Below are 7,671 nucleotides of genomic sequence, written 5' to 3'. Positions count from 1 at the left end.
GAGGAACAAATAGATAGTTTTTTTAGGTTCATTATCACCGTCAAGCAGAAACTTCGGAGGCAAGCTTTGTTTAATTTTCTTTCTTTGTTTTGTAGTTTTATGTAACGGGAGGTGCCCCAACACGGTACGCTTTTTCTTGCGCTCAAACTCATGGCGCTCCATCGCTAGTTGCCTGAGAGTGGTCAAATTTTGATGACTGAATTTTTTACACATAGATTTGAACAACATACTTGAATAAGAAATGCATTCATGTGGTTCATGAACCTTACGCGCTGCGTGTTACAAGCGGCAAACACTGTAAGACAATTTCGTGTATGTAACCTTCCAATTTTGTGCTACGCTGGACAGTGTGCCTAACTTGGTACGCTTTTTTTTTACATTTTGCTCTCTTCAGAAGTAAGTGGTAAATTTAAGTACACAGAAAAAAATTAATAGCATGATATTTTAGCTTTCTTTTGACACTAAAATCGTGACTGTATGTACTTCTTGTCTCACATGAGGAAGGCTGTACCTAGAACAATCCAGCTGATGTGTTTACGGGCAATGGGCTGAATGCACTGATTGTGAATACCCGACTAAAAAAACAGTACGAAAAAACGACACCGCCAACATCAACAAAACTCTGTCTGATTATATGAAAATATCATCTACATCTCTCTATCAAGTCTTATTTTCATAGACAGCACGAATCATTTGATACAGTCAAATAAATCTTTGGAGCGTTCTCTAGTCTGTCACCTTCACGGCCACACTCCCTTGGGAGTACAATGGTGGCAATGTTTATGTCGCTTCCTTTTGGTTGCTTTTCTACTCAACAGACATTTGAAGACCCATATTCATAGTGTTTTATGGAGCTTTATTCATGTGTATCATGGCAGTTGTGTGACTGCTTGAAAGAGTTCGTATAGTTAGCGACACGAGCCGCCAATACGCAGAGGCAGGTGACCGCAGTGATTCAGCACTGTCAACATTACTGTTAGAATTCTGTTTAAAAAAAACATGAAGTAAATATGTTAAAGTATACTTGGAATGCAAATTAAAGCTGTGTGCATGGACCTGGTTTATTTACCTTTGTAATCAGCATAGTCAGTGGCAACAAACACGGTGTACTTATGGATAGTAAGATCAGCAAAAAATCCGTACCGTCTTACGACGGGGACCGTCTTAGGGCGGCCCCCGTTATGTGTGTATGTGGGAGGGGGAGGTGCATACACACATAGTCAAGTTACCCATTGTTTGTACGTGGCGCGTCGATGCACTGGCATGCGCGAGGAAAATAACTCTCCAAGCACAAAATGGTGGGGAAGATTGTGAGCTTTGTATCATATGTCCTGTTTTGTGTCCGTTGCTTTTGTGGGGAATGCGGACAGAAAACGGGACAAAACGGTTATGATAACAAGGTCACAATCAAGGCTTCCCCACCAACCTCTGCAGCTGCTTAGAGAGTAGGGTGAAGTGCGACGGCCACACGAAAAAAAAACAGAACAAAATGTTGAACATCTGCGAAAGCCTACGCAAGTAAGTTTGTGTGTTGGGCAATAATAAGTACAAAAAGAGACGCATGACGTAGCGGTAAAAATTCGTCTGAACGTAGAAAGGTATTAAACATTTGCAACGAAATGCATAATTTTTACTTTCACATGGTCTACTGCACTGTTTATTCCTGCTCCAACACATTCATATATATGGTGACCAGCCCCTCTAGATGATCTGTCCTAAGCAATTTGCTGCATTGTAACGTTATGTAATCAAACACTACAGGGTGTCTGCTACTTCACCAGTAACCATGGTGACAGGTGACGGCCGACTGGTCCAGGTCATTGACCTTACATGTTTGGAGAAGAACAGAAGAAATGTAGCAGAATAGTAAAATTAGATACCGTTGTATACAAATGATGAGAAAAAGAAATGTACTCCCAGCCAAGAGGATAGGTCTACTACACATGCACAGTTTGTACTTTTGCAGCAACTTCTTCCTTCGCAGCCTTCTACGAGTGCTGGTATTTAATATATATCTCTGATGGAGTGCTGATTCACGATTTTCAACATGGACTAACAACAAATGTTCTCCAATGCCGGGAAAGGGAGTTCATGCGCTGGTTTCGCAGACTTCACCAGCGCTGTATTTTATAATTTTGACTGAGCGATGAGTTCGATTGTCTAAGGTTCTCTAATGCCGGGAGAGGGAGTTTCTGCACCGGCTTCGCAGGCTTTCAGCAGTGTTGGCTTTTACATTTTTGGCTGAGCGCTGATTCGCAATTGTCAACATATGGGCTGAGATTCCTTATACCGGGAGATTTTTGCACTGGCTTCGCAGGCTTCTATAGCAGGCTACACACTTTTATCTTGGTGGAGAGCGCTGACTGGCGATTTTTCTGAGGTTCACACTATTAGTATTACACTGCCAGTGACAGTGTGTGTTTTTTTATGGAGAAAAAAGGCAATGATGGGGGATGAGCGCTGACTGGCGATTTTTTTTAGGTTCACATCATTACACTGTGACAGTGTGCGTTTTTATGGAGAAATGATGCAAAGATTTCGGTCTAGAATTCAAATCTATCTGTTCGTCTAGAGTTCAGGATTTGATGAAATTTGTTTCTTTTCGATGTTGTTACTAAAATGTTAGTCCCCCACCCTACTGCTGGGCACTCAGATAGCACTCCTGAGGCCGTGACCACGTGGGATCCTTTGTTTACTGGGAAAAATAAGTTAAAACAAAAAGGGAAAGGAAGTTTACATTTTACACCCAAACAACACCCGCACCTTCCCCTGACAATGTGCCCACTTCTCTTCTTGGGACAGAACAAGTCAAATTGCCTCTGAAAGTTCACAAAAGTAACATGAGACAGAATATTACCTTTTATCAATATTACGTTAAGATAGAATATTACCTTTTCATTTAGGCCATGTAGATGCAATTATATGGATGACATTAAATTCACGTGCACTTCGATTTTCGTCCCTTTCCATCAAAATAAGTTTTTCATCAAACTGTAAATTGTACAAAACAGCTGCAAAATTGGAAAAACAAATATCGATGTGCGTAGCCGATGACATTGAATTACTAGCATTATAATTAATACTGAAGTGCTTTCCTTATTGCACGTTTCGAACGTTCAGCGTATTCAAGATATTAGAATGTTTCAGACTGATCCTTCCAAAATTGGTAGAATTACTAATGATATGTATGAATCATTTTGCTTGTTCTGCCCTGCCCGGCCCCCACCCTATTTCAACTGCACCCACACCCCTCCCCCCACATACACTTATAGAGGCCCGCACGCACGTTTACCTCCCCGTATGTTCAAGGCTATCCCATTAAAATGTTGTGGGGTGGGGTGGGGTGGGGGGGCAAAAATAACATTGACGTCTTAGAAAATTTGAAAATAATGTGTGCAAAGTGCTTTATTATAGTTTTCTCCCCTAATATTTTAGTGGGATAGTCTTGATTATTAAGTAAACTGCCAAGCAAGAAGGGCACACATCGGAGACAGGGGGGAGGAGTAGCATTGGATAGTCTCAGGGAGGTAGCCCCCTGGGGAGACCCCAGAGTCGTAGAAAGTCGAAGGGTGCGGTGTAGGGTGTCGGATTGATGCACACCAATGAAATTCCTCGCTTTTATCAAATATTTTAAAGTATATTTTACATTTCAAATTATGTTTTACATTACTAAGTCACAAAATTTGTTTTCTGTTCAGTGTGGCCCAAAAATGGCAACAATGTTTATGCAAGTTCAAACTTTCAAAATATTCGCCAATTCAAACGACCAAGTGTCGGCTGTTGTTGACATGTTGGTGAATGTCTTTGGCAAACAGGAGCAGCCCTAGGATACATCATCATCGGCATTCGCTCGTGACCGAGCATAAAGTTCATGTCAGATCAAGCCTCAGTTACTGTTAGTGGATGACGGTGTTTCATGTGGCTACTACGAGGGGCGTGCAATAAGTAATGGTCCTGACCCACTTCCAGTTGTCTGATCTAAATGAAATTTTGTCTGTGTAATAATTCATATCTCTATGGAAAAGACAGCTCTGAACTAATTGTGGTTTCTGATTTACTGGTGTTTGAACTTAGTCAGGTGCGAAATGGACCAGGTGTGAAATGGAACCAGGCATTGATGAGGCATCAGTTGGAGGACCAACCTGGGGTGTCCTACAAAATCGGTGTCCAGAGCTGCATCAAACGATGGGAGAAATGCATAACTCTGGGTGATTCCTATGAAGAGAAAGACTAATAACTGTGCCAAGTTTCATTAATCTCCTGCTATGGGAAATGGGTCAGGACCATTACTAATTGCACGCCCCTCGTAGTACTCAAGCCCAGGGCAGTACGGAAAAGTCTGGAACACTTAGTGCAGGGCAGGGTGGGTGTTGACCGAGGGAGGTCAGCCGCTCTTTACGTTATCTCATAGTCTCTGCTTCACAGCGGCGGAGCTGCTTTGTATGATCTGTCCCCTGAATTATGGCGCGTCTCCACTCAGTGCGGTTCTCAATGAGAGTCTCCAGTTTGTATGGTTAATGTCACAACGCAGGAAGGTGTGGCCTTCAACTGGTCAAGAAACGCTTTGGGGCTCATCGGGATATTTGCCGAATTCCAGTTGTGAATACAGTATCTGGCGAGGAAGTCGGGTTGTGGGCATTCTTCTGACATGTCCTGCCCAGCGGAGACAATGTCGTGCAATTGTCTTCTCTGTGTTGGAAGTGAGACCGAAGCGGGAGTAATCAAGCACCGTCAAGAACGACGTCGACGTTAGTCTAAAGGGCGTCGACCGTCTCCACAAGACTTCTTCCGCGACGGCCAGGAGCCTGTTTTGCAGAATCCGTGCGAAGATCTTTCCAGCAATGGTGAGTAGGGAGATGCCGCGGTAGTTTCCGCAGATGGATCGGTCCCCCCTCTTAAAGATGGTGATGATTGTGGCATCCTTCAGGTCCGCGGGTACAGCCTTTGTCTTCCACATACGCAAGATCAGGATGAATAGCCTGGTCTGTGCAGCTTTGCCCCCGTGAGAGATGAGTTCCAGTGGAATACTGTTCATCTTAGGACACAGAGAGACCACAACGACGTACTGCTCTTGTGAGTTGGGAGCTCGATCTCAAACAGGCGCAGCCCTAGGAGATACCCGCAGTGGCAGGGACATGGATACTCCAAACAACAAAGCTACATCTGCTGGCGGCATCTACAGTCCTATTTGTGGAAAAAAAGGCCCCTCGGGATAGTTTACGGGCTGTTTTTCCACTCTTTCGGGCGTGATCCCATGGGACGCCATGTGGCTACCGGGCTGGTTGAGGGCTCGGTCGGGCCCCTGTTTTTTTTTTAAAGTTAACCCGAGACCCGGCGACAAATAGACGCCGGTCGTGGCCTAATCCTGAGGTATCCCTCGGTATACGACAGTCCGCCGGGATATTCAGAGCCCGGCCGGGGCTACACTCCCTACGCGCCGGCGCAGCTGTGACTAACATTCAAAGCTTCATCTGCAGTAGACGAGAGCGTGGAGTAGGAAACTTACACCCGCCCTTCACCTTACAACGTCACGTGCCCATCAGGCAAATACAGGACGACGGAAACAAGCTAGGCTCCACCAAAGACCTGGCCTACCGTACCAAAAAGTTATGTGGTCGGAGAAATGGCGACGGAAACAGACAGAGGATGCTGTTAGAAGTCCTTAAATAAATGCTTTGTTTTTAACTTACAATGTACAGGTGGAAGTTTGAATGCTCGACGGCAGAAAGTGAGTAAGTAGCTTGGAGCTTTCCCAACGTAATAGGCGGCACCTTAAGTGCTTAGGCCTGAAGTTGATCGATAGTAATAAGTTTGTATTTAACTTACCGGGTTGAAGCTTCGGTGCTCCCTGTCTAAAGTGAATTGATAGTCTGTACCAGGTCGAAGCTTTGGTGCTAACGGCCTAAAGTGAATTGATAGTTTGTATGTAACTTACCGGGTTGAAGCTTTGGTGCTCCCGGCCTTAAGTGAATTGATAGTTTGATTGTAACTTACCGGGTCGAAGCTTTGGTGCTCCCGGCCTAAAGGGAATTGATAGTTTGTACCGGGTTGAAGCTTTGGTGCTCCCGGCCTAAAGTGAATTGATACTTTGTATGTAACTTACCGGGTTGAAGCTTTGGTGCTCCCGGCCTAAAGTGAATTGATAGTTTGTATGTAACTTACCGGGTTGAAGCTTTGGTGCTCCCGGCATAAAGTGAATTGATAGTTTGTATGTAACTTACCGGGTCGAAGCTTTGGTGCTCCCGGCCTAAAGGGAATTGATAGTTTGTACCGGGTTGAAGCTTTGGTGCTCCCGGCCTAAAGTGAATTGATAGTTTGTATGTAACTTACCGGGTTGAAGCTTTGGTGCTCCCGGCCTAAAGTGAATTGATAGTTTGTATGTAACTTACCGGGTCGAAGCTTTGGTGCTCCCGGCCTAAAAGGAATTGATAGTTTGTACCGGGTTGAAGCTTTGGTGCTCCCGGCCTAAAGTGAATTGATAGTTTGTATGTAGCTTACCGGATTGAAGCTTTGGTGCTCCCGGCCTAAAGTGAATTGATAGTTTGTACCGGGTTGAAGCTTTGGTGCTCCCGGCCTAAAGTGAATTGATAGTTTGTTTGTGACTTACCGGGTTGAAGCTTTGGTGCTCCCGGCCTAAAGTGAATTTGCTTAGTTGTATTTAACTTACCGGGTTGAAAGCTTGGTGCTCCCGGCCTAAATTAAATTGATAGTTTGTACCGGGTTGAAGCTTTGGTGCTCCCGGCCTAAAGTGAATTGATAGTGTGTATGTAACTTACCGGGTTGAAGCTTTGGTGCTCCCGGCCTAAAGTGAATTGATAGTTTGGGGGGACTTACCGGGTTGAAGCTTTAGTGCTCCCGGACTGAAGTGAATTGATAGTTTGTACCGGGTTGAAGCTTTGGTGCTCCCGGCATAAAGTGAATTGATAGTTTGTATGTAACTTACCGGGTCGAAGCTTTGGTGCTCCCGGCCTAAAGGGAATTGATAGTTTGTACCGGGTTGAAGCTTTGGTGCTCCCGGCCTAAAGTGAATTGATAGTTTGTATGTAACTTACCGGGTTGAAGCTTTGGTGCTGCCGGCATAAAGTGAATTGATAGTTTGTATTTAACTTACCGGGTTGAAGCTTTGGTGCTCCCGGCCTAAATTAAATTGATAGTTTGTACCGGGTTGAAGCTTTGGTGCTCCCGGCCTAAAGTGAATTGATAGTGTGTATGTAACTTACCGGGTTGAAGCTTTGGTGCTCCCGGCCTAAAGTGAATTGATAGTTTGGGGGGACTTACCGGGTTGAAGCTTTAGTGCTCCCGGACTGAAGTGAATTGATAGTTTGTAGCGGGTTGAATCTTTGGTGCTCCCGGCCTAAAGTGAATTGATAGTTTGTATGTAACTTACCGGGTTGAAGCTTTAGTGCTCCCGGACTAAAGTGAATTGATAGTTTGTACCGGGTTGAAGCTTTGGTGCTCCCGGCCTAAAGTGAATTGATAGTTTGTATGTAACTTACCGGGTTGAAGCTTTGGTGCTCCCGGACTAAAGTAAATTGATGGTTTGTACCGGGTTGAAGCTTTGGTGCTCCCGGCCTGCCGTGAATTGATAGTTTGTAGGTAACTTACAGGGTTGAAGCTTTGGTGCTCGCGGCGAAAAGTGACTCCATAGTTTGTGCCGGGTTGAAGCTTGGG

This window comes from Branchiostoma floridae, chromosome 1 (assembly GCF_000003815.2).
Source record: "Branchiostoma floridae strain S238N-H82 chromosome 1, Bfl_VNyyK, whole genome shotgun sequence".
Lineage (NCBI taxonomy): Eukaryota > Metazoa > Chordata > Leptocardii > Amphioxiformes > Branchiostomatidae > Branchiostoma > Branchiostoma floridae.
Note: the sequence above shows the minus strand (reverse complement) of the source record.